Source organism: Salmo salar, chromosome ssa23 (assembly GCF_905237065.1).
Source record: "Salmo salar chromosome ssa23, Ssal_v3.1, whole genome shotgun sequence".
Lineage (NCBI taxonomy): Eukaryota > Metazoa > Chordata > Actinopteri > Salmoniformes > Salmonidae > Salmo > Salmo salar.
In genome coordinates this window covers 20,370,315-20,397,924 of record NC_059464.1, presented here as the reverse complement: position 1 = coordinate 20,397,924, position 27,610 = coordinate 20,370,315, and the positions used below count along the sequence as shown (strand labels likewise).

At 40.7% G+C, this 27,610-nt stretch overlaps 1 protein-coding gene across 2 annotated transcripts in view; it reads right to left on the bottom strand.

Moving 5' to 3' along the window:
* clocka (clock circadian regulator a) overlaps positions 1–25,612 on the bottom strand; it is a 64,577-nt gene extending 38,965 nt beyond the window's left edge. The window contains exons 1-3 of one of the 2 annotated variants that reach the window (XM_045706084.1): positions 25,451–25,612; positions 8,624–9,332; positions 8,401–8,490 (exon numbers count right to left, since the gene is read on the bottom strand). The gene's annotated coding sequence lies outside the window, so the exon portion shown is untranslated. The remainder of the gene's footprint in view (positions 1–8,400; positions 8,491–8,623; positions 9,333–25,450) is intronic. The other variant, XM_014169004.2, reaches the window with a different exon arrangement.
* Positions 25,613–27,610: the final 1,998 nt, after the last annotated feature.

The following is a 27,610-nucleotide window of genomic DNA, read 5'->3' as shown; positions in this document are numbered from 1 at the left end:
ACCTTAAAAAAATTATAGTTTTTGTGCTCAGCCAAGCCTTTCCTTCGAAATGGCTATCCATTTTATGACCTAAGACTCCTCTAAAAGCTTGTCAATTTCATACAACATCCATAACGCTTCGTATTTGCTTTATTTCTCCAACATGCCAATATTTAGAAGTTAGCTTTTTAGGTATAAACACCCCCCTAGGGCTACTATACACACATAAAAGTTTAATTTATATTTTTTGTAAATTCTTTGACACATTAAAGTTGTGATTTTGCGTGCAAGTCCATAACACTGGAATCGCCACGAAGAAAAACATGCAGACAGAGCATGACGTGAGAGCAGAGGAATGATAGGGAGTAGGATTAGGGTTAAAAAGCTACAGCAACATTTCTGTTTCTTCTAAAATAACAACAGTTGCAGTAGCAGCAGCAACACTAGCGGTAGCTACAGCTAAAGGCTGTGCTTGTATAACTATGAGGTCACTCAGTGCTTCACTGATCCGCTGACACAATGACCTATTTTCCTCCTCCTTCCCCTTTAACTTCATCACAGCTACACAGGCAGCCAATAACAGAGCACTTTCAGTCACCATGAAACCCTGAGCAGCCAACCACTGAGCAGAGAAAGTCACCATGAGCCCTGAACAGCCAATCAAGTCCCTAACCAGCATATCACAACATTCAAAAGCCAATTACACAGTTAGCAAATGCATCCTGGCTTCTCTGGGGCAGTAGTGAGACAAGAGGAAAAGAAGAGAGAGGGAGACATGAAGGATAAAATGAAGGACATGGAAAACGAGAGGGTGGAAGGGGAAGAGAAATGTTTTTAAAGTAGCCACTCATCAATCACTGAAGCCGCAAATTTCCTGTTTCTCCCTCGTATACACAGAAACCGATTAATAGACCTCCCAGGCAGGAGCCCCCTCATCATTCCATAGTAGCCTCAAATACAGAGCCTATAGGGAGGAGGTCGGAGACCTGGAAGTGTGGTGCCAGGACAACAACCTCTCCCTCAACGTGAGCAAGACAAAGGAGATGATTGTGGACTACAGGAAAAGGAGGGCCGAACATGCCCCCATTCACGTCGACGGGGCTGTTGTGGAGTGGCTCGAGAGTTTCAAGTTCCTTGGTGCCCACATCCCCGACAAACTATCATGGTCTAAACACACCAAGAAAGTTGTGAAGAGGGCACGACAACACCTTTCCCCCTCAGGAGACTGAAAAGACTTGGCATGGGTTGCCAGATCCTCAAAAAGTTATTCAGATGCACCATCGAGAGCATCCTAACATCACCGCCATCGAGAGCATCCTAACATCACCGCCTGGTATGGGAACTGCTCGGCACCCGACCATAAGGCGCTACAGAGGGTAGTGCATATGGCCCAGTACATCACTGGGGCCAAGCTTCCTGCCATCCAGAACCTATATACTAGGCGGTGTCAGAGGAAGGCCCAAATAATGGTCAAGACTCCAGTTACCCAAGTCATAGACTGTTCTCTCGCCCTTAACGTTACCGGAGCGCCAAGCATAGGTCCAAAGGGCTCCTTAACAGCTTCTAACCCCAAGCTATAAGACTGCTGAACAATTAATCAAATGGCCACCCGGACTATTATTTTTAACTTTAGCTAATTTAGTAAATATTTAATTCTCTATTTTCTAATAACTGCATTGTTGGTTAAGGGCTTGTAAGTAAGCATTTCACGGTAAGATCTACACTTGTTGTATTCGGCGCATGTGACAAATAAAATTAGATTTGATTCGATTTTTCTCCCACTTACAAAATCTCACTCACCAAACCCTTTTTCACCAATTCTCTTTCACAGGCATTGTGCTGATGTGCTGTGTGTGTGTGTGTGTGTGTGTGTGTGTGTGTGTGTGTGTGTGTGTGCGCACGCACGCACTGTCTCAGATGTAGGTCAGAGGAGCTCTGAGGATATGACTCATTCTAAAGTGGATCCTTGGCGCAGCACGTCGTCACGCGCGCCAACGCATGCATCGAGACGCCAGCATATCGTCAGTGCCCATCAGCAACCCCATAGCAACCCCATAGCAACCGCCCGCGCCATACATGGTAAAAATAGCTCAGCTGAATTCCTCTACAGCTGAGAATTGCTCCATCATGAGTGCGCATCCCCCTATTCTATTATAGAGCAGAGAGAGACTCCCTTTATCTCTGTTGGAGGCTGAGCTCCCCCCTATGATGGTCTACCTACCGCAGAGAGAGGACCTACCTCCAATACCTCCAAGACCTTCGCTAGAAAAATGAGAAAAAAAGCATCAATAGTACTGTTTGTCCATCTTGAGACACTGTAGCCAGTATGCACTTCCTCAAAATAGTCTGAATTTATCTAAGATAACTCAAGAAATCGGTCATTAATTTTGACATTTTTGCCAATAAGATCTCATTGAATGACAACAAACACGTCACTGAAGAAGCCCTACTGTCGACCAATCACCAACGAAGGGGCGTAGACTTTGGCTATCGACTTCAGGTTGCCTAGAGACATTGTGTGTGCACGAACAACATCTTGGTGTCATTATACTCTTAGTGTGCTCTAACATATGGACCTTCTGAAATACACATTCACATGAATTAATTAATTTAACATTCAAAAATATTAATATGAATCAATCTCAAAAGTACCCTTTTTGATTTTAAGACGTATTGTTTGGAACAATATCTACTCTATAAGTACATAAGATTCACAGAGTGGCCTCTCTGCTAATTGTGGTGATTTTTATGAGCACCACCAACACAGCGAATGGGAAAATGGATTTGAAGGGAACTCTGCTGGTGATTTGCTGAATGTGCAACCCTAAAAGGAGGGCTGTGATTGGTTAATGAACTATCATGTCCATTTCTATGCAGAAAATTGTCATATTTTCAAGTACCAGAGTGCACACTCTTGAAATGTGATGTGTTTGAAGAGTATATGGTTCCAGACAATGTCTAAAAATAAGCTAAATCAAAAAGGGTACTTTTGAGATATTCATATTTTTAATGTTGAATAAATGAATGGGAATCTAGACAGATATGAGAGCACACTATAGCCTACGGAGTATAATGACACTGTCACGCCCTGGCCATAGAGAGGTTTTTATTCTCTATTTTGGTTAGGCCAGGGTGTGACTAGGGTGGGCATTCTATGTCCTTTTTTCTATGTTTTGTATTTCTTTGTTTTGGCTGGGTATGGTTCTCAATCAGGGACAGCTGTATATCGTTGTCTCTGATTGGGAGCCTGTTTTCCTTTGGGTTTTGTGGGTGGTTCATTTCTGTTTTCCGTTTAGTAGTTTGGAAACCTGACGGAACTGTTGGCTGTCATTTTGTTTCTTTTGTAAAGTGTTCTATTTCTTCATTAAACTTCAAGATGAGCACTAAACACGCTGCGCCTTGGTCTACTCCCTGCAACAGCCATTACAGACACCAAGATGTTGTCTATATCATGTACAGTTCACGGATGAAAGGGTCTAACTGGAAGGATGTAAAACGTACCTATATTAAACACAAAAAATCAGATCTGGATCGTATGGACCTTGGCATACAGAATAGGTCCTTTCTAAGCTCAGCCCAAGCCTGTGTGTACCATCCCGACATATTCTGACATCGGAAACCGAAAATAATTTGTGGACCATCGATTAGTAAGGGGGTAGGATAGCCAGTGTCACCATATGAAAAGCAGCAGTACTGCTTTTAGGGAACTGACAGTGTGGATGGGAAAATGTCTCCGCCATAGAAACAGGCCCATTGGCTCGCATTGCCGACATTTAAGATATTCAGCCGTTCAGACAAGGAGCTGGAGGAGGAGAGGTTCTGCTCTAAGTGACAGAGAATCCCTCATTAATCTAACGCAGTCGGAAACCACCAACGAGCATCAACACATTCACTGCCGGGAAAGCGAACCAAATATACATTTACCCACACTTTGCATATACACCCTCTCTCTCTCTCCCACTCTCAGACACAAAGGTTACACCTCTCCCTGTCAAATCAGACAATAAGAGAGCGTGCCTGCTATCAGTGCACACTGTGGTTAATGGCTTCTAATTAGTAGGCTGACAATTCCAAGAAGAAGGAGAATACAGTGGAGTTACTGACAAACAAAAACAGCAAGCTCGATGATTCTTCTGACAGTCAGTGATCCGTACTGTAGCTGGGCTAAAGCTTAGACCCTTGAGCTACTGTTTCTCTATCCATGCTGCTGCCCAGTTCCCTGCCAACCCCAGCCCGTCTCCCCACCACTGGGCTGCTGAAGCCCCCAGAGCTGGGCAACCAGTTGTGTTCCACCCAAGCACATGCATCCGCAGCCCCGACAGCACAAAAGGGGTCTTTGTTTGCGTTTGCATCCCACACTCCACAGACAGGAATGTCAGAGTAGGGCAGCGGTTTCCAATGGCAGCAGGAGGAAGGAGAGGCTGCCAGGAGCCCCGCCACTTGCCCATTCTCCCACAAGTGGCCAGTTCAGAGGAGAGAGAGAGAGAGAGAGAGAGAGAGAGAGAGAGATATGAGCACTGCCAGGCCAACACAGGAGAGGAAGAAATTAAAGACGCCATGCCAACTGCCCACAGTGCCCGCTATCACCGCCTACCACAATATGCGTCATGAGTGTAGGCTTACACTACCGTTCAAAAGTTTGGGCTCACTTAGAAATGTCCTTGTTTTTCAAAGAAAAGCACATTTTTTGTCCATTTAAAATAACATCAAATTTATCAGAAATACAGTGTAGACATTGTTAATGTTGTAAATGACTAGTGTAGCTGGAAACGGCTGATTTGTTATGGAATATCTACATAGGCGTACAGAGGCCCATTATCAGCAACCATCACTCCTGTGTTCCAATCAGGGGCGGAAATCCCGGGGGGGACGGGGGGGACACGACCCCCCCATCCTTGGAAAAATATGATTTGTCCCCCCCAATATATCACTGAAACATAACTATGTAATTTAAATAATATGAATAATACGCAATGAAAGCAATTGTGCTGATTATAGACAGTTAATAGCACGTTTTTAAGTTTCAAAAGATTGCGACCCCCCCACCCTTTGCCTCACAATGTTTTGATCCACTGCCAGTTCCTTAGTTGGCAAGGTAACAGAGGGGTCGTATCTACTGTCTGAAAGGCACTCAATGAACGTAACTGAAGTGAGGTTAATCCAGTCAATCGCGCACACACACTAGCTGAATATGCAGAGCTAGCGCGCAAATATTAACTATTAAGCTAGCTAGTACCTATTCCATTTATGTGGCCTCGTCAAAGATGGAATCTTTGCTATCGTCAATTTATTCCAAGATCAGCATGCAGATGATGTAAGTTAGTGCTTCAAAGTCCCTGCGATAAGGTTAGCGATAAACTGAAGTCCAAACTCAACTACACTCTCTTCTACCATTGTCTTAAATATATTTAATGGTCTCGTTGCAAAAGCTAAATTGTCGCAAGGGAACTTTTATTTATTTATTTATTTTATTTCACCTTTATTTAACCCGGGTAGCAAAGATTATAGCAAACACCACTGAAACGGAATTGGTGCTCGCTAGCTTTGCAAATTCAGCTATTGTTGGAAGCCAGCCAATATGAAACAAACTATTAAAATTACAAAAGGTTGCAGCATATGTTGTGTAAATGGTGAACTCATACAGCTGTCAACTCTTGTCATTTTAATCCGTTTCACATTTGCTAGCTACCTTTTAGATCGAAGCCCAAATAGAATGATAAAAGATAAGATGATAGAAGCCCATCTCCTACTGTAAATAACCTGTGTGTGTGTAGCCAGCCAGCCAGCCAGGTAGAAAAATGGCAGAAAAATAAAAGACGGACATCAGAGTATTTTTCAGTACACCAAAACGCAAAGTAAGAACCCTAGTAAACTAATATCTCAAAGACTAGTTGATAAAATGTTCATAAGAAAGAAATGAAATTCTAATGGAAATGTTTCACAATGATGTCATTAGGCAGAGCAGGCAACAGATGGCACACCGACAGCAGAGTTGGGGACAGATATGCAGGGACAGACTGGCAGAGAAAGGGAGTCTCAGGTAAGTTTGTTGAGTCTTTGTTTGGCAACATTATTAAAGGTTCTCCTTTTTTAGACTTGTAAAATAGGAACATAATTGGAAAATGCCATGGATACCCCCACTCTCAACTTAAACTGGTGACTGAACTAAGATTTGTTAAAGGCAATGGTATTGCTGTTGTGATTAGTTGTGTAGTTTTGGGAACCGGTACCGGTAGTTAGGAGTACGGCAAACACCTTATTTCTTTGGTTTCTCAATATACATTTACCATATTACAATGTAGGCTATGTGTTACAGCACTACTTTTGGTGTCCCCCTCAGGAATTGCTCTTGAGAAAATGTAATGTAATTGTCCCCTCCAAAGTTGATATCAGATTTTCGCCCCTGGTTCCAATGGCACGTTGTGTTAGCTAATCCAAGTTTATCATTTTAAAAGGATAATTGCTCATTAGAAAACCCTTTTGCAATTATGTTAGCACAGCTCAAAACTGTTGTGCTGATTAAAGAAGCAATACAACTGGCCTTCTTTAGACTAGTTGAGTATCTGGAGCATCAGCATTTGTGGGTTCGATTACAGGCTCAAAATGATAATGAGCCTCTGTACGCCTATGTAGATATTCCATAGAAAAATCAGCCGTTTCCAGCTACAATAGTCATTTACAACATTAACAATGTCTACACTGTATTTCTGATCAATTTGATGTTATTTTAAAATGGACAAAAAATGTGCTTTTCTTTCAAAAACAAGGACATTTCTAAGAGACCCCAAACTTTTGAACGGTAGTGTAACTGTATCGATGTTTTCCCCCATCACTACTTAATAGGCAGGGCAAACCCGTTTTGGTGATTTCATAAAAATAAATAAATCACAGCATGTTTTTGAACTCATTCAGCAGTTTTTACCAAATTAAGTACAATACCATTGGAAATTAATTTTGTTAATAAAGTTCAATATATATTACAAAAACGTAAATTGAAAATGATGCTGTCGCTGCTTTCTGTTGACAAAACATTTTGATAAATAGCCCAAAGTGAAAAAACAGTTTTAAAGTGTCCAAATCAATAACCAGAAACAAATTTTGATATATTAAAAACCTAAACATACAATTTACTCTATACACATACTTAGTAATAGTAATCATATTGCTTGTATTTTTTAAACAAGCACACATATGGCAAAATAATTAAGCATGCCAATTTATGATAGTATACATTGAGTGCACAAAACATTAGGAACACCTGCTCTTTCCTTGACAGACTGACCAGGTGAATCCAGGTGAAAGCTACTGATGTCACCTGTTAACCTGTAAATCCACTTCAATCAATGTAGATGAAGGGGAGGAGATAGGTTGAAGGATTTTTAAGCCTTGAGACATGGATTGTGTATGTGTGCAATTCAGAGGGTAAATGGGTAAGACAAAGTATGTAAGTGCCTTTGGTAATAGGTGCCAGGTGCACCGGTTTGAGTGTCAAGAACTACAACGCTGCTGGGTTTTTCATGCTCAACAGCTTCCTGTGTGTATCAAGAATGGTCCACCACACAAAGAACATCCAGCCAACTTAACACAACTGTGGGAATCATTGGAGTCAACATGGGCCAGCATCCCTGTGGAATGCTTTCGACACCGTGTAGAGTCCATGCCCCAACAAATTGAGGCTGTTCTGAAGGCAAAAAGGGGTGGGGGGGGTGGGGGTGTTCGTAATGTTTGGTATACTCAGTGTAGATTCATGAGAATTGCAATACATATTGTATCGACACCCAAGTATCGTGATAATATCGTATCATGGGTATGTTGACCACTCACAAACTATTGCAAGAATGACATTTATTTCTCACTCATTTAACCATTTAGAGAGTTTATGAAATGCTCTCAAACACAATTTACCCAGGCACTCTAGACTAGAGCCTCCGTAGAGGCTAAACGTTTTTCTTTGCTATTCGAACGGTTATTACGGAGACCGCGGTCATTTGGCTGGCCAATTACAGTCATCAAAAACTCCACGACCGTCACAGCGCAAACGTCAACATCAGAAGCAACCATTTATCTCAAGATAGTCAGGCTATAATATATTCCAAAACACTTACCTAACACCATTTTGACCTATTACCTGGACACATTTTAACAAAGACTTTACTCTACTTGGGCTAACCCATATACCCACTTTGAGAAACCCAAATTTAAAATTCAGACCCCAATAAGCTGACACATAGCTAAAATCATCAAATATAAATTACATGCACAAATAACCAAAATGTGTCACTGCGTATATGCAAAAATGCTTTAGACCACATTAACTTAATAGACCGGTCACACCAATGGTGCCAGTCTAAATGGAGTCGTTGCATAGACTGTGCAGTACATTCCTCAAATGCCATGCAGCCTTTTTCTTCGTCTCCTTACCTCTTTCACTTTATTAAGCAATGTCCCGTAAGGCAACCACCCCTCTGCAGCCCATGGTCTCAGCACAGCCGTTTTGTTCAAAATGTCAACCTGGAAAATAGAAATAACAAAGGCCACTGAGAACCACACATACATTTGGTCAAGATTGCCCTGTGGTCTGGGCGAGTCTACATGGTAGGAATATGAAACAGTCGTTACCTAACATTCTTGTGCAGTGACCCACCTGAAGCTTTTCAAATTTCCTTGTGACCAGCCAAAGAAACAAACACAATATATTGTGCCAGAGTGCAGTCTTTAGCAGGCAGGGCTGGGAATTGCCAGGGACCTCACAATACAATATTATCACGATACTTAGGCGCCGATACGATATGTATTGCGATTGTCACGATTCTGCATGTATAGCGATTCGATAATGCGATTCGATGTACCAAACATATTGACCACCATGTCTGCTGCAAAGGGGACACAAGAATGAGCCATGATCAATCAGCCATGGAAATAAAAGTGCTGAAATCATGTTGAGAATAAGCTAGAGATGGAGTTAGGGTCTTGCTATAGGTTTCATTGGGGTTGGCTGTGTGGTGAACTGTGTGTTTCCAGAGGACAAGGCGGTGCCGTGTGAGGTTCTGTCCCAGCCATCAGCTATGCTTCTCCCAGAGGTTCTGATTAGAGATGAATCACATCCTGAAGCTTCCAAAGCAGTGACACACCAGTCAGAAAACACAGACACACACACCCACACACACACACACACACACACACACACACACACACACACACACACACACCTCCTAAACTAATTTACAACCAAGGCTTGGCACTGTGTCAGTCAGCTGGGATGGGGGGGTTCGGTACCACAGATGTAAACTCAAGCTTCCGTCTGCTCCTGGATCCACATGAAACTAAACCTCTGTGTGTGTCGTGTCTTGAACCTGGCGAGAGAGAGAAATAGAGAAAGAAAGAGAGAGAGAAGGGTTGGGCTCATTTCAAATTGATTTCAATTTACTTTTCAGTTTATTGAAAAGTCATTAAATTGTCATTTTAGTGAGCCCAACTCTGACTGACAGACAGACAGGGCTAGTGACTTGAAGGGGTTTAAAGGTGCTACACCTAGAATTTCTCCCCTACATGGAAGCTAGGTTAATTGCAACAGTGCTAGGCTGCATTCAAAACAAATCTCCCCGCATCTCATTTCCGTGTTAGGTGGTGGAGACTTGCTTGAGCCTTTTACTATCGGTTTTAGTCCACCAGCTTCAAACAGCTGTAAAAACTACATTTTTGGTGATTGAAAATATATTTCAGCGCAATTTTGATGGTACAATGATTCCCTACAGCATTCAGTGCTTGTTTTCTCACATAAACTGAAATTGAGCGAACAGTGTACAATTTTAGCAGCCAGGAAATGACAGTCCGATTTCTTCATGGCCACTTAACACGATTCCCACTAGATAACACAGCCACAAAGTCAAAAAAGCTTTCCCATTTTGATTACAGATGCCGCACCGGTAGGAGAACTCAACAGGCGAATATCACAGCGGGAAGTAATACTGTGAAACACTATCATTGCAAAAACTACAAATATATTGTGTACATTTTCTCAAATTAAAATTCTAAAACAAATCCTGCCTAGCACCTTTAAATGGGAGGATATTGTCTCAATTAGGCTATTATCTGATGAAAGAAAACGAATCCCCGTTTCAATACTCTTTGCACAAAGACAGACCCAGGCTGACCTTCTCCATCACCACTGGAGTGGAGATACACCAGATGTTAAGATGGCGCCGAAGAGGATGGCTGACTCTTTACATGCCCGTAACCAATGTGTGCCCATGTATGCTGACGATTCAACCATATACGCATCAGCAACCACAGCTAATGAAGTCACTGAAACCCTTAACAAAGAGTTCCAGTCTGTTTTGGAATGGGTGGCCAGTAATAAACTGGTCCTGAACATCTCTAAAACTAAGAGCATTGTATTTGGTACAAATCATTCCTTAAGTTCTAGACCTCAGCTGAATCTGGGAATGAATGGTGTGGCTGTTGAACAAGTTGATGAGACTAAATTACTTGACGTTACCTCAGATTGTAAACTGTCATGGTCAAAACATATAGATTCAATGGTTGCAAAGATGGGGAGAGGTCTAGCCGTAATAAAGAGATGTTATGCTTTTTTGACACCACACTCCAAAAAGCAAGTTCTACAGGCTCTAGTTTTGTCTAATCTTGATTATTGTCCAGTCGTGTGGTCCAGTGCTGCAAGGAAAGACCTAGTTATGCTGCAGCTGGCCCAGAACAGAGCGGCACACTTTGCTGTTAATTGTAATCAGAGGGCTGGTATAAATACTATGCATGCCAGTCTCTCTTGGCTAAGAGTTGAGGAGAGACTGACTGCATCACTTCTTTTTATAAGAAACATTAATGTGTTGAAAATCACAAATTATTTGCATAGTCAACTTACACACAGCTCTTACACACTTATCCCACCAGACATGCCATAAGGTGTCTTTTCATAGTCCCCAAAACCAGAACAAATTCAAGAAAGCGTACAGTATTATATAGAGCCCTTACTGCATGGAACTTCCTTCCATCTCATACTACTCAAATAAGCAGCAAACCTGGTTTCAAAAAACAGATAAAGCATCACCTCGCGGCACAACGCCTCTCCCCTATTTGACCTAGATAGTTTGTGTGTATGCATTGATATGTAGGCTACATGTGCCTTTTTAAAAATGTATGTAGTTCTGTCCTTGAGCTGTTCTTGTCTAATGATGTTCTGTATTATGTAATTCTGTATTATGTTTCATGTTTTGTGTGCACCCTAGGAAGAGTAGCTACTGCTTTTGCAACAGCTAATGGGGATCCTAATAAAATACCAATTGTGCAATTTTTTTCGATTTTCTTCGTACCTTATTTTTTAAAACTTATTTTGTACATAATATTGCTGCTACCGTCTCTTATGACTGAAAATAACTTCTGGACATCAGAACTGGGATTACTCAACACGAACTGGAAGATGATTTTTCATTTAACGAGTCTGACGAGAAAGATATACTGCTCTCCCGGGAACAGGCCCAGATCCCCGTCATTTGCGTGAAGAAAAGACGGAGGAAAAGAGGACGCAGATCGGGCTGCCTTTTGATCATCCGTAAGCGAGCGAGTAAACTCCCACTGCCACCCATTTTACTTGCTAACAAACAATCATATCTTATGTTTCACCGAGTCGTGGCTGAACGACGACACGGATAATATAAAGCTGGACGGATTTTCAATGCACCGGCAGAACAGAGAAGCTACAGTTGAAGTCGGAAGTTTACATAAACTAGTTTTAAATTACTCCAACCTAAGTGTTTCAACCACTCCACAAATGACTTGTTAACAAACTATAGTTTTGGCAAGTTGGTTAGGACATCTACTTTGTGCATGACACAAGTAATTATTCCAACAATTGTTTACAGGCAGATTATTTCACTTATAATTCACTGTATCACAATTCCAGTGGGTCAGAAGTTTACATACACGAAGTTGACTGTGCCTTTAAACAGCTTGGAAAATTCCAGAAATTATGTCATGGCTTTAGAAGCTTCTGATAGGCAAATTGACATCATTTCAGTCAATTAGAGGTGTACCTGTGGATGTATTTCAAGGCCTACCTTCAAACTCAATGCCTCTTTGCTTGACATCATGGGAAAATCAAAAGAAATCAGCCAAGACCTCAGAAAAAAAATTGCAGACCTCCACAAGTCTGGTTCATCCTTGGGAGCAATTTCCAAACGCCTGAAAGTACCACGTTCATCTGTACAAACAATAGTACGCAAGTATAAACACCATGGGACCACGTAGCCGTCATACAGCTCTGGCAGGAGACATGTTCTGTCTCCTAGAGATGAACGTACTTTGGTGCGAAAAGTGAAAATCATTCCCAGAACAACAGCAAAGGACCTTGTGAAGATGCTGGAGGAAACGGGTACAAAAGTATCTATATCCACAGTAAAACTAGTCCTATATCGACATAACCTGAAAGGCCACTCAGCAAGGAAGAAGCCACTGCTCCAAAACCGCCATAAAAAAGCCAGACTACGGTTTGCAACTGCACATGGCGACAAAGATTGTAATTTTTGGAGAAATGTCCTCTAGTCTGATGAAACAAAAATAGAACTGTTTGGTCATAATGACCATTGTTATGTTTGGAGGATACAGGGGGAGGCTTGCAAGCCTAAGAACACCATCCCAACCGTGAAGCACGGGGGTGGCAGCATCATGTTGTGGGGGTGCTTTGCTACAGGAGGGACAGGTGCACTTCACAAAATAGATGGCATCATGAGGTAGGAAAATTATGTGGATATATTGAAGCAACATCTCAAGACATCAGTCAGGAAGTTAAAGCTTGGTCGCAAATGGGTCTCCCAAATGGACAATGACCCCAAGCATACATCCAAAGTTGTGGCAAAATGGCTTAAGGACACCAAAGTCAAGGTATTGGAGTGGCCATCACAAAGCCCTGACCTCAATCCTATAGAACATTTGTGGGCAGAACTGAAAAAGCGTGTGCGAGCAAGGAGGCCTACAAACCTGACCTAGTTACACCAGCTCTGTCAGGAGGAATGGGCCAAAATTCACCCAAGTTATTGTGGGAAGCATGTGGAAGGCTACCCGAAACGTCTGACCCAAGTTAAACAATTCAAAGGCAATGCTACCAAATACTAATTGAGTGTATGTAAATTTCTGACCCACTGGGAATGTGATGAAAGAAATAAAAGCTGAAATAAATCACTCTCTACTATTATTCTGACATTTCACATTCTTAAAATAAAGTGGTTAAGCTAACTGACCTAAGACAGGGAATTTTTACTAGGATTAAATGTCAGGAATAGTTAAACTGAGTTTAAATGTATTTGGCTAAGGTGTATCTAGACTTCCGACTTCAACTGTATAAATGTTGTACTGAAGTGTCTGCCCAGATTGACAGAAGGATCTGGACCTCCTCAAAGGACCAGGGAACCGACTTTTTATTTCTTTGCTGCAACAGTATACATTTTTCTGTTGATTGATAAAGAAGCTGACAACTGGTTGCTTAGCAACTGTGTTTGCCAACTTGAGGACAACGTCACTGGCCTGAATTTTAATCGGGCTAGCATCAGTTGTGAAACTGGGCTGCACTGGCCAGGGTTTCCTCCGACCCAGCTCTAATTTGAGAATTCCATTCATGCCAGCTCGAATGTGGCCTTAATTCAAATGCCAATGAAAACGGGGCTTAGGTGTCAAAATGCACATCTCCTCATATACTTATTTCCTCACTGTACAGTTTCAACGAATACAAGGTTTAGGCTAAGGAATAAACTGTGTACTATTTGGGGAGTGACTGACACACATCCTAACTTGGTCACGGTCAAACCAAAAGTCACTGGACGTTTTCTAGAACTCAGACAACAGGCTACTTACTGTGCATGCTGTGTGCAGTGCTCAAGGACAACTTTCCCACAAATACTCCTAAAGACAAACAATAACAATGAGGACACAGACAAGGCATGCAGACACAGCACTATAGATATCACAAGATGCATGGCGAAACAGATGCAGTTCAGGGTGGATGAGAATTACCATGGCCTGCCCTGAACAACTTGTTCAACCATAGAGCCACTGAACAACTTGTTATTCCATTTCCATTGACAAATGTATGTTTCAACATTGGTTACACGCTGCGTCTGTCAGTGCAGATCAGTAGAATTCAGAGGGCAACTTAACAACAACAGATAGGTACTGCTTCAACAGCTGACAAAGACACATATTGGTATGTTTTCAAGGCTGCCAAAACACAACCCTACTGAGCATCACAGGAACCAGTGCACCAAAATGCATTAGACAGGCATTCCGTGCATGGTCAGATAGCTCTACTTGAATATAGCAGTGGCTATTAGATGTATTCCATTTGCATACATTGTATCCTAGTCAAAAGCCATATACGGGTGATTCTCATGAAACCGGTTTTAAACATGTCTGTACCAAATAGAGTTACAAAACCTATGATGCATCTGCAAAAATCAATTATCATTCTGCAGACTAAGATGTCTAGTTTCTGGTAAAGTGCTAACTTTTTGGTGACCTGACCAAATTCACATAGAAATGTGTGTTATAGATCTGTCATTCTCTTTGAAAGCAAGTCTAAGAAGCAGTAGATATGTTCTATGTGCACTATTTCTAGGTTCCGCTTTGTCTTTTACTTTCGGTTGTGTACAACAGAGTCAAAACAGCTGAAAATACAATATTTTTGGTTATGGAAAATATGTTTCACAGCAGTTTAGATGGTACAATGATTCTCTACATTATACTTGCTTGTTTTGTCACATAAAAACAGAAATTAGGCAAACTATTAGAATTTTAGCAACCAGTAATTGGCAGTGCGATTTCTGCATAGTTAATCTTTAAATACATTTTATATTTTTGCCACAATATCTTACATTTTCACTCCAAAATCTCGTTACCGAAATGCGTCCGGATTAAATTATCGGGTCATTCTATACAATTTTACTTTATAAAAAAAATTATTTGAATAAAAGACAAAATAGGTTGCTGTAGTTAGTCTATAAATCATAATTGTTTTTATAATAGTTGACGTTGACATTAAACTATCATTCAGTATTTATGTCTGATTACAGTAACACTTTTTCAAGTTCCTGTAAAAACTAAAGTTCTATTCAACCATGCTTGATGCATCATCTAGAGGAGTAGTCTTTAGATGAGCATAAGTTAATGAATTCGCTTAAATTCGCTGGTTCACCAACTACTTCTCAGACAGAGTTCAGTGTGTCAAATCGGAGGGCCTGTTGTCCAGACCACTGGCAGTCTCTATGGGGGTACCACAGGGTTCAATTCTCGGGCTGACTCTTTTCTCTGTATATATCAACGATGTCGCTCTTGCTGCGGGTGATTCCCTGATCCACCTCTACGCAGACGACACCATTCTGTATACATCTGGCCCTTCTTTGGACACTGTGTTAACTAACCTCCAAACAAGCTTCAATGTCATATAACACTCCTTCCGTGGCCTCCAACTGCTCTTAAACGCTAGTAAAACTAAATGCATGCTTTTCAACCGTTCGCACCCATCCGCCCGACTAGCATCACTACTATGGACGGTTCTGACTTAGAATATGTGGACAACTACAAATACCTGGGTGTCTGGTTAGACTGTAAACTCTCCTTCCAGACTCACATTAAGCATCTCCAATCCAAAATTAAATCTAGAATCGGCTTCATATTTCGCAACAAAGCCTCCTTCACTCACGCCGCCAAACATACCCTCGTAAAACTGACTATCCTACCGATCCTCGACTTCGGCGATGTCATTTACAAAATAGCTTCCAATACTCTACTCAGCAAACTGGATGCAGTCTATCACAGTGCCAGCCATTTTGTTACCAAAACCCCTTATACCACCCACCACTGCGACCTGTATGCTCTAGTCGGCTGGCCCTCGCTACATAATCGTCGCCAGACCCACTGCTCCAGGTCATCTATAAGTCTATGCTAGGTAAAGCTCCGCCTTATCTCAGCTCACTGGTCACAATAACAACACCAACCTGTAGCACGCGCTCCAGAAGGTATATTTCACTGGTCATCCCCAAAGCCAACACCTCCTTTGGCCGCCTTTCCTTACAGTTCTCTGCTGCCAATGACTGGAACCAATTGCAAAAATCGCTGAAGCTGGAGAATTATATTTCCCTCACTAACTTTAAACATCAGCTATCTGAGCAGCTAACCGATCGCTGCAGCTGTACATAGCCCATCAAATCTACCTACCTCATCCCCATATTGTTTTTATTTACTTTCTGCTCTTTTGCACACCAGTATTTCTACTTGCACATCATCATCATCTGCTCATCTATCACTCCAGTGTTCATTTTCTAAATTGTAATTACTTCGCTACTATGGCCTATTTATTGCCTTACCTCCTCACGCCATTTGCACACACTGTATATAGACTTTCTTTTTTTCTATTGTGTTGACTGTGTAACTCTGTGTTGTTGTTTGTGTACCACTGCTTTGCTTTATCTTGGCCAGGTCGCAGTTGTAAATGAGAACTTGTTCTCAACTAGCCTACCTGGTTAAATAAAGGTGAAATAGAAAATAAAATTTAATTATATTAAAATGCCTTCAGAATGAGGTTCTTATTCTCAAACACCCCCTTTACCTCACTTGGCCTTCTCATTACCAAAACGGCTAAAACGTTCAAATAGGGAAAAAGTCAGAGAACCATTACCTTACCAACATTGAGGCATAAATTGGCTTTAGTGATGTGGTCAATTGTTTGCCGACTCATTATGGCTCTCCTATTATTTGCAGATTGAGCTTGGGCCTCATTACCGAAAAACACATTTATCATTACCACATCATTTTTAGGTCCGTTTCGGTAATGAGATCCTTAATTTCGGTAATAATACTAAGCTAATTCTAATGTATAGTCAAATGGGTGTGCTGTGCTGGTAACTTTATTTATTTACTAGGACCACTTCTTAAACCTATTGTATAGATATTTTAGTAAAACTACAGTTATTTGATTAAGTAGGGTTTGTTACGAAAAATGGGGTGTATAAAACCCAATGTAATTTACTTTAAGCCACAATGGGCTGGATATCCCCCATTTCGACACGTGTACCTGTTTTCACACTTGTTTGATATTCCAAAACAGTTGTTAGTCCATATCTCACGTATTTAGAAACTTTATAGGCATATTGTGTTATGCTGTTTGCCCATAGGATTCCATTCAATCCATAAATATACCTAAAATACCTTTCAACCACAAATATCCACATCCTAATAAACCAATATTACCTGTAATTACCTTGGATAAAACAAATATTAAGTCACTTTATTAACGTTTAAATCAACTTTTGGATGCAATAACTTTACTTATACTGAAATAACGAGTATTTTTGTAAATTGCATTAAGATCAGTGATTTTAAACTGAACCAAAATGTACAGTTCAAATAAGGAAATCAGTCAATTGAAATATAGTCATTTGGCCCTAATCTATGGATTTCACATGACTGGGAATACAGACACGCATATGTTGGTCAAAGACACCTTTAAAAAAAAAAGTAGTGTCGTGGATCAGAAAACCACTCAGTATCTGGTGTGACCACCATTTGCCCCATGCAGCGCGACACCTCTCCTTCGCATAGTGTTGATTAGGCAGTTGATTGTAGCCTGTGAAATGTTGTCCCACTCCTCTTCAATGGCTGTGCGAAGTTGCTGGATATTGGCGAGAACTGGAACACGCTGTCGTACACATTGATCCAGAGCATCCCAAACATGCTCAATGTCTGGTTACATGTCTGGTGAGTATGCAGGCCATGGAAGAACTTTGACATTTTCAGCTTCCAGGAATTGTGTACAGATTCTTCCGACATGGGGCTGTGCATTATCATGCTGAAACATGAGGTGACGGCGGCAGATGAATGGCACGACAATGGGCATCAGGATTTCGTCACGGTATCTCTGTGCATTTAAATTGCCATTGATAAAATGCAATTGTGTTCGTTGTCCATAGCTTACACCTGCCCACACCATAACCTCACCACCACGGGGCACTCTGTTCACAATGTTGACATCAGCAAACCGCTCACCCACACGACACCACACGACACGACTGCCATCTGCCCGGTACAGTTGAAACCGGGATTCATCCGTGAAGAGCACACTTCTCCAGAATGACAGTGGCCATCAAAGGTAAGCATTTGCCCACTGAAGTAGGTTACGACGCCAAACTGCAGTCAGGTCAAGACCTTGGTGAGGATGACAAGCACGCTGAGGAGCTTCCCTGAGACGGTTTCTGACCTTTTGTGCAAACACAGTTTTATCAGTTGGCCCGGGTGGCTGGTCTCAGGCGATCCCACAGGTGAAGTCTGATATGGAGGTCCTGGGCTGGCGTGGTTACGCGTGGTCTGCGGTTGTGAGGCCAGTTGGATGTACTGCCAAATTCTATAAAACGACGGAGGCGGCTTATGGTAGAGAAATTAACGTTAAATTCTCTGGCAACAGATCTGATGGACATCCCTGCAGTCAGCATGCCAATTGCATGCGCCCTCAAAACTTGACACATCTGTGGCATTGTGTTGTGTGACAGAACTGCACATTTTAGGAGTGGCCTTTTATTGTCCCCAGCACAATGTGCACCTGTGTAATGATTATGCTATTTAATCAGCTTCTTGATATGTCACACCTGTCAGGTGGCTAGATTACATTGGCAAAGGAGAAGTGCTCACTAACAGGGATGTAAAGAAATTTGTGCACAACATTTGAGAGAAATAAGCTTTTTGTGCATTAAACATTTCTGGGATCTTTTATTTCAACTCATGAAACATGGGACCAACACTTTACATGTTGTGTTTATATTTTTGTTCAGTGTATTTCACCTCCAAGTCATCTAATTTGCTAGGTCATTAAAAGCTCAAATTCGTCACAGTCTCTGTGGTCATATAGCTATCAGAGATGGTCCCTAATTTAGAGAATCTCCGATGCTATAAATGCTTTTGGTTTTACTACAGTCAATGGCAGTGTTTTTTGTACTTGCAGTCCACCCAACTGAAAAGTGCACATTCACTTCCATAACATTTGTTCAAGGCTACCAGCATGTAAGATAAACATTCACAATAACACAGGATACCCTTACAAAACTGCAGTACAATGAAATAATGGTTGTTTAATTAATGATATCTGTGTTGGCTTCTAATAGTAATATTTTGTCTTGTGTAAGCTAATTGCACTGTTTATTGTGCTGCACATTTTCTTCTATTGTGCTAAATGCAGTTTTGATGTTCTATTATGACTGAAAACAACTAAATTTGTTTTCAGAATTTAACAAATATCACATAGGCCTGCCTATGTCTTTTTCTTCAATAGCCTACTACAATCCACCAGCATTTACAAAACTCAATTTTTAATCGCATTTATTTCCATCAATAATTAATCAAAAACAATTGCACCTGAATTTGACCCTGAAAATATGACAATTATACTTCTCTTTAAAGCTTTTAATAAATTTACATAATGCATGCAGTGATTGGACTTTAATTTCAGTAGCTAAATAAGGAGGTAGGCATATCAGTTCCAGCTAAAGCAATGGAATATTTTTTTTCACTAACACGTACAGTAGTTGGCGGCAGTACACCAATAGGTGTAGTCTCCCATAAAACCTTAAAGAAAACAAAGCTAAAACTTGGATTGGAATCTGTGTCTCACGCGTAGCAAAAGATCTCTGGACTCAGGCAGCCTGCTTGAGAGCAGCCGTCAACATTCCATATGGCAGTTGGGACAGAGTGCCCGGTAAGCTACACAACAACACAGCTAGAAAACCACAACAGTTCCTCGAAATTTACACAAGAAACTTCTAAAAGATTTGACTGCTAAGTGGTAGTCCCCTGTTCTCCTGCATTCTTGTTACACTTTTGCAAGTAAAGCAGCAGTTTGTTGGGAAGAAGAACATCAAGGAATGATTTGAGCTAGCTACTGTAGTTAGCTAGCTTGCAACACTTTGATTTCTTTTGATGATAATAAATGTGTGTGTCAGTGGAGGCTCCTCAGAGGAGGAAGTTTCAGAAAAATAAAAATTGGAAAACATTTTAAAAGTTATCCTTTTCAGATAAAAATATACAAAATATATTCACATCACCAAATAATTGATTAAAACACACTGTTGAAGGTCTACAGTAGCCTCAACAGCACTCTAAGGTAGCGCCATAGTGTAGCCGGAGGACAGCTAGCTTCCGTCCTCCTCTGGGTACATTGACTTCAATACAAAACCTTGGAGGCTCATGATTCTCACCCCCTTCCATATACTTACACAGTAATTATGACAAGTTCCAGAGCATGTCCTCCAACCTATCAGAACTCTTGCAGCATGAACAGACATGTTGCCCACCCAATCAAAGAATCAGATAATTAATCTACTACTGAAAGCATAAGCTACAGCTAGCTAGCACTGCAGTGCATAAAATGTGGTGAGTACTTGAGTCAGAGAGAAAGACAATACTTGAACAGAATTGAACATTTTTTTTTCTTCCAAAATGAAGAAGCAAGAGAGATTGAGATTCTTTTTCAGAAAAGAAGCTAGCTAGTTTAGCCTACTCAAACACCCTGCTCAAACAGAGGGGTGATGTGTTAGCAAGCTGGCTATGACTATCCAACACGACACAATTTATTTCCACCGGGGCCCGACAGTGTAAGTGCTAAACTGCTTAGTGATTGCACACTAACTTTACTGCATGATTGTAGCGGGTTTACTAATGTGTTAGTTCTATTAGCTATGTTGACTATGATGTTACTTTAGCTAATATGGTGACAACGATGTAGGCTGTGTGTAGTGGTTACGTTAGGGTTTGGCTTGGAAAGGTTTTTTCGCCTGGTCACATACAGCTGATATGTTGTATATTGAAGTCCACTGTCTGTCACCTCAAATTTCTCTCTCGTCCTGTGTGTACCCACGTTGTAAACTTTCATTCGTAGGCTAGGTTGTAGCCACCTCACAACCGGTATAGGGAAAATTAGAGTATCATGTAGTAGCCTAAACCTAACGCTGTTACATTTAACTTGGTGAATGGAATATCAATGACAGTCATCCTATATGCTGTAATAGAAATAAGGCCTTGCTCATGAAAAGTAAAACTCGTCCTCCCTCATCTTTAACAGCACCGACCGCCGCTGGTGTGTGTGTTTGTCCTCTATGTGTGTGTCCTCTACGTGGGTGTGAGGGAGAGAAAGAGAGAGGGAGAGAGAGAGAGATGATCACAATAAGTTTAGAAAAAAACATTGTCATGTCAACATTGTCATGTTAACTATTTGTGTATCTGTGTGAGAGGTTGGAGAGATGATTATGATCACAATAACTTATAGAAAAGATTGTCATCATGTCAACGTTGTGTCATGTTAGCTGTGTGTGTGTGTGTGTGTGTGTGTGTGTGTGTGTGTGTGTGTGTGTGTGTGTGTGTGTGTGTGTGTGTGTGTGTGTGTGTAAGAGAGAGAGAACATGAATACACAAAACATTGATTGTTTGTGTGCGTAAGAACGTAAACTAGGATAATTCTTGAAACTTCTACCCCAATATGGATGTGAAGATACTCTTGATTCATTAGAGATCCTTGTATATTTTATATTTCAAAATAACATACATTTTGCCAATACCTGCTCCCCATCAACGCGCATTCTGATGTTACACCGATCAACTGCCTTTGTCAATTCTTTGTTCTCTGTTTTTGCAGGAATCTTCTATCTTGGATGGAAGGATGGAGGAGGGAATAAAGGGAATGAGTACAGAAGTTATCCAAGCTGCTGACTAAGAAACGTAAATAGCCCATGCTTTGCTGTCTATCCCTCTCCGTCTGTCTGCCTGACTGCCAGATTGCCGAAGAACCGTTTTGGAACCCTTTTTTCTAAGAGTGTAGTGTAAGTAGATCCAATTGAAATGGCACCGCTTCTAATAATATAACATAGTAAAGCAAATCAAATCCAATTTTAACTCGGCTTTTTTTCCCCCCAGGTGCAAAACCCTTGTGTACTGATTTAACAGACACCTCCCTTGGTGAGCAATGTTCCCTCTAAACTGTTGCCCAGAGACTGTCGGGAGCGCAGAAGAAATATCAGCCAACAGAGAGAAGCACGAGATTGAACGTCACTCAAATTCCTAGAGTTTCCCCTAATTAACATTATCAACGTTTTCCTTTACTGTGGCAATTGTGATCAAATCAAAGCAATATTAGCAACTTTCAATGCAACATGCTGAAACAAAACAAACTATATAAGAGATGTTGTTGTAGGCAGAACGCATCGGAGCAGGATTCTATTGGGCATGACTCAGCCTGCACTATACACAGACCAGTGCGGCATAACCAATCAGAGCCATATGTCCACATTTTGTTCATAATTTGTAGTCGGCAATGGGGGAGTGATTGCTTCCTACAAGAGCACAAAACATGTGCATTTCTAGACATCTTTGAAAGGCAAGTCAGGTAAAGAGCTTTTTTTGTCTTAAAGGGACAGTGTTGTATTTTGAGACAGGCTTGAATAAGCTAAGTAGCCAATAGACAGAGGGTGGCATAATTTGTCTGATTCTTTGTAAACTGGTTTCTTGCATCAAACAACAACATTTTCAGTTACCTCCTTGTCTGAAGGACAAGTGGATAAACAGGTTAATGTCAAGCCCTGCATGTTTTTTTCAAAAGTCTCATAATTTAGGCCTACATAGAACACCACACATTGGCTGCTACTTTAGGCTGAATGATAGAACATCTATTTCCATGTTAAAATGTTATGGGATGCATTTTCTTTATTGTTTTTGATGATAGACCACTCTGTTAGGCCTACATTATGATCAAATAGCCACAGTAGCCTATCTGGCCATTGTTAAAACTGTAACTTAAAATGGGTACAGCCTCAGTGTTCACAGCAAAAGCACTCTGGAAGTTCATTCAAGTTTGCGCTCACCAGACCTGAAATTTGCTCAGTGCCGGAATTTCTTTTTAGGTAACATTGTTGGTGAGTCATGTAAAGTTTCTCCAATTTCTCTCTGTCGCTCAAACACGTGTGCAGTTGCAGAAAAGAAGATGAGATTTGCCAATTACACCCATTTCTAACACTATTTGTTGCATTAATGATACGACAGACATCACTTTTGAACAATATAATATTTTATTGTCTTTACACATACTTACATTTAACTTCCTTTTTTTAAGACTGCCAAGCTATGCTCAATTGGGGAACCTCTGTCCGGGACAATGTCCTCAGGATTAGGCAGCGGCGTGTTTATAAAAAGTGTTTTGAATATTACATGTATTAAGATAAAGCAAAACTTGACCATTTAGAGAGGAGTTAAACATTTTCATTATCCAACTACTGTCTAATTTTTATATCCTCTTTCTTCAAAACGTTTCAGATTCATGACCAATTAATTAATGTCCGACTTCAATATGTAGGGACCGAGGAGCAAACATGCCTTTGCTACCACTTTTAGTAGATTCTGACTGTTAAAATATATTTTACTGTGCGTTACTGTCATGTCGTGTCCTGCATGCCCACACTGTTGTTTTTTTGAATGCTCACAATAAGTGTCATGAAAAGCCAGAAAACTCAGGAGATTGATTTGTTGCGGGCCCTCTGGAAAGTCCCGAAATATGCCCCTGAGCCGTGTTGGTGAAGGAAGCAAAGTATGTATATAAGCAAGTTGCACTTTTTTAAAAGACATCTCGAAGCTATAACTGACACAAAATACTTCAACTAGCACCATGCAAATACTTTTAGCCAGCTGAGTCCACAAAGTTTCTTCAAGAATGTCCTTTCCTCGTTTGCTTATAAAATCTCAAATTGATAAAAGTTGTAATGCGCTGATTCTCTTCGCTGCAGATCTGAGCCATCACACGACTCATCAAGAGGACCGCTATGCTCCAGATCACCATCTGTGCTCAGAGGTCCTTGATGAGGATCTACCCCATCACACCACTCTTATTAATCATTAATCGAATAAAACAATGGACCTTTATATACTCACAGTATTTCTATGCATGTCATTTCTGTGGATGAATTATGAAACAATTACGGTACACAGATGTGTGAAAAATTGTGATGTAGATTTGTTTTTGCCATTGCTTGATACATTTTAAATGTAAAAATATGTTGCAGATTAACTTCAATCGGTGACTATGGAAACAAATAGAAATGTAATGAACAATGTTTTAATATCCAACTTTGTCCTCTGCAATAGTTTTTACAGTACACTTTTAGAAAAAAAAGGTGCTATCTAGAACCTAAAAGGGTTATTCGGCTTTCCCCATAGGAGAAGCCTTTGAAGAATCCTGTTTGGTTCCTGGTAGAACCCTTTTTTGGTATCAGGTACTGTAGAACCCTTTTGGTTTCAGGTAGAACCCTTTTGGGTTCTATGTAGGACCCTTTCCACAGAGGGTTCTACATGGAAACCAAAAGGGTTCTATGTGGAACCAAAAAGGCTTCTCCCTAGAACTAAAAATGGTTATTCTATGGAGACAGCTGAAGAACCGTTTTGGAGCCCTTTTATCTAAGAGTGTAGTAATAAGCTGTAGTCAGGTGGTCATTACCAGGTTATGATGAGGTCTTAACTACGACCAGTAGGCTACATAATATAGCACATAAAATAGTGGTAAGATTTATGATCAGCTGGTCAGATAGAGATCACAAATATATCCAACTGGTGTTATGGCGGTCTGAAAAATACGTTAAAACGTCCTTTTTCAACCAGTTTGCGACCAGAATAAGACGTCATACTGACGTCTCTCAACCAGGGTTTGTCCACTGGGTAGGCTCCTTAAGAGTACGTCTTGGGCTAGCTCATGACATGCAAAGTGTGTTCCCGTTATACGGATTTCCTCTGCATAATATTGATGCCTATCTGCATTTCTCACTGGATCACCAAGCTACGTTTGCAGGTTGCGTCCTTAGATCCTGGGTGAAAATGTTGAGGGTTAATTGGATTTGTTTCAGCCCACATCCACGCGAAAGCTTCAGATTGCACTGTAAAAATCTAACTCACATTCACAGCTACTGTTCACTGCACAACCGTAGCGTTCAACCCACTGACATTATAGGTTCAGCCCCAAACGGAACATCATTAGAAATTACAGTGAAAGAGACGCAACTGTGCTGTCATTACAAACGCGCACCCGAAACCAACTGCGTGTTTCATCCCTCCAAAACAGGGGTCAATGCGAGCTACCAGGCTAAATATAGCAACGTAGTTATAACACATTATGCGACAGATACATCCACAATACTAATGAAAATGGTAAACATACGAAAACCAGGAGCATATTTAAACATCAAAAACCTATGCGGCGATCTACTGCACACTCCCCGGTATTTCTAGCCTAGATTACGAATGTGGGTCACCAGGCCTTCTGAAACAAGCTTGCATATCTAAGGAAAAAAATGCCTCGGTTTACTCCTCTTCAATATAACTGTGTCTACACATAAACCTATGACAGGCGCGTTTCCAAATGTAGTGGATTTTGTCGGTTAAAAGGTCATTCTTACCTTGTCTGTTCACCGTTCATCTGGATTTCCCTGCTTCTTGTTTTGCTTTAGCTGGCCGCCTTGAGTTGAACTCATAGAGAATGATATAGGCCTCTAGTGGCCAAAAGGCGGTATTAGCATGGGCAGAGCCATTGAGGACTTCCACCATTTTAATGTAGTCAACTGGGTGGCTGATCCCTCCTGGTGGGTTTCCACTAGTTACCACAGCCACAAAGTCAAAATGGCTATATGGTAAAAATTCATAAAACAAACATTTGCTTTTTGGTCTTCATTTAGGGTTAGGATTGGGCTTAAGGATAACAGTGTGGTTAAGGTTAGGTTTAACATCTTATTATAAGAAGAAACATTTTAGAAATAGACAGGGTTTATGACTTTGTGACTGTGGTAACTAATGACGACCCTCCTGGTGACCCTGTCAAGTCATGTCCAACTGTGTCATCAGGAGGGATCAGTCAATCGTAAATAAGAAAATGTACTACTTCAAAATGGAGATTGCCTCAATGGCGCCTCCCATTCTGTCACAGACGCTATAATAGCACACGTACAACGATACGTTCTCTATATATCTCTATGGTTGAACTGGATTTGAAAAAAACAGGAGTCTACTTCGATCTCTTGACGCGCATGCGCAGTTGTTACTGAGCAATACATTTGACACGAACAAACTCATATATAACCACGTGCCCATTCACAGTTTTCATGCGAGTAAAGTCATAGGCTACTGCATACATATATATTTTTAAATCACGACAGCTGTGATGGAAACGGGACGTTTCTGTACAATTTTATAAATGCCGACATTTATATTGTGCGATATACCTGTAAAATGAATGATGCTTGAAATGGCGGTGGAAACGCCTTTATGCGCAGGTATTGATATAATAACCATCATATCGAAGTAAACTTGGAATCACGAAATGATAGTGGTATATCATTCTATCACAATGACTCACTGGAATCACGAGATTATATGTGGTCCTCCCACTACGACTCACTGGCGAGTATGCGAATATTTTCTTTAACCGGATTTGAGAATATTAGCATGAAAATCAGTCGCCAATTGGATGGCAACCTAGCTACCATCATTTAAAATATTGTAAGACGTTTGAAGTATGTTGTGATAAACATTCAAATTAATTGTATTTCACTTTGATAATAACACAATGCCTACAGATCAACAACCATACATATATTTATTGTTAAAAAAAAGTTTTTTTGGGGGGGTAGCCTACCCTACATTTTGGAAAATAGTGTTCTGTGTATCGGGCCATCTACATAATTATGAATGTAAATATGGTTAAAATGCTTTTTTAAATATATTCAAATGTTTGTAATATTTCATCGTTTATATTAGTGGTTCATTATCTGACTGTGAACTAAAAGGGTGACACCTCTATATAATTTATTGCTACTGAGACCTTTTTCTCACAATAGTCTACAAACATTTGCGCCTTCAGTTATGTAAAAATGAGCAAACAATCCTTTCGCTTTTGCTATTAGATGCTGTGAAGCGAACTTTACTTCATGTATTGCATTCCAATAAACATGCAAGGTACTATTTTTGTTTCATGAGGATATTTTTTTCTGTAAAAGAATGGTCAGGTTTTTGGCTACTCGGGTGCTCTCTGAATTGTTGTTATACAACTGTTCAATTTTCCTTGGCCTTCATGTGCCGCTCACTTCCTTGGCAGGGTGCCAATTAGGTCAAACTCACGAACCAATCAACCTTCATTGTCTACGCGGGAAAATAAATGATTGACAGCTGATGTGTTGAATCGCTGGATTGTGTTCTTGAATGATAGGATTTCAATTTCAGCCCCGAGCTCCCCACCTTGGTTTCTACGGTTAAAAGCAAACGCAATTGATTTTAGGACTAAGTGGGAGTAAATGTAAATGTAAAATGTATTTTAACTATCCCGTTTCTTAGCTTAGTTAACAAAGGAGGAGTGGGAACAAGGAGAAATATATGATCGGAATGGAACCAGGACTAATATTGTTCTGCTCAGCTGAAAACCCACCCAATTCACAGAGATAAGACCAACAGTAGCTGTATAACGCTCTAGAATATTGTAATATATTGTTAATTGCTAGCTATAAAATGCACGGTTAATTCGTTTTCTTTCCGTATTTAAATGTCCGGTAGCCAACTGTGGCAGTGGC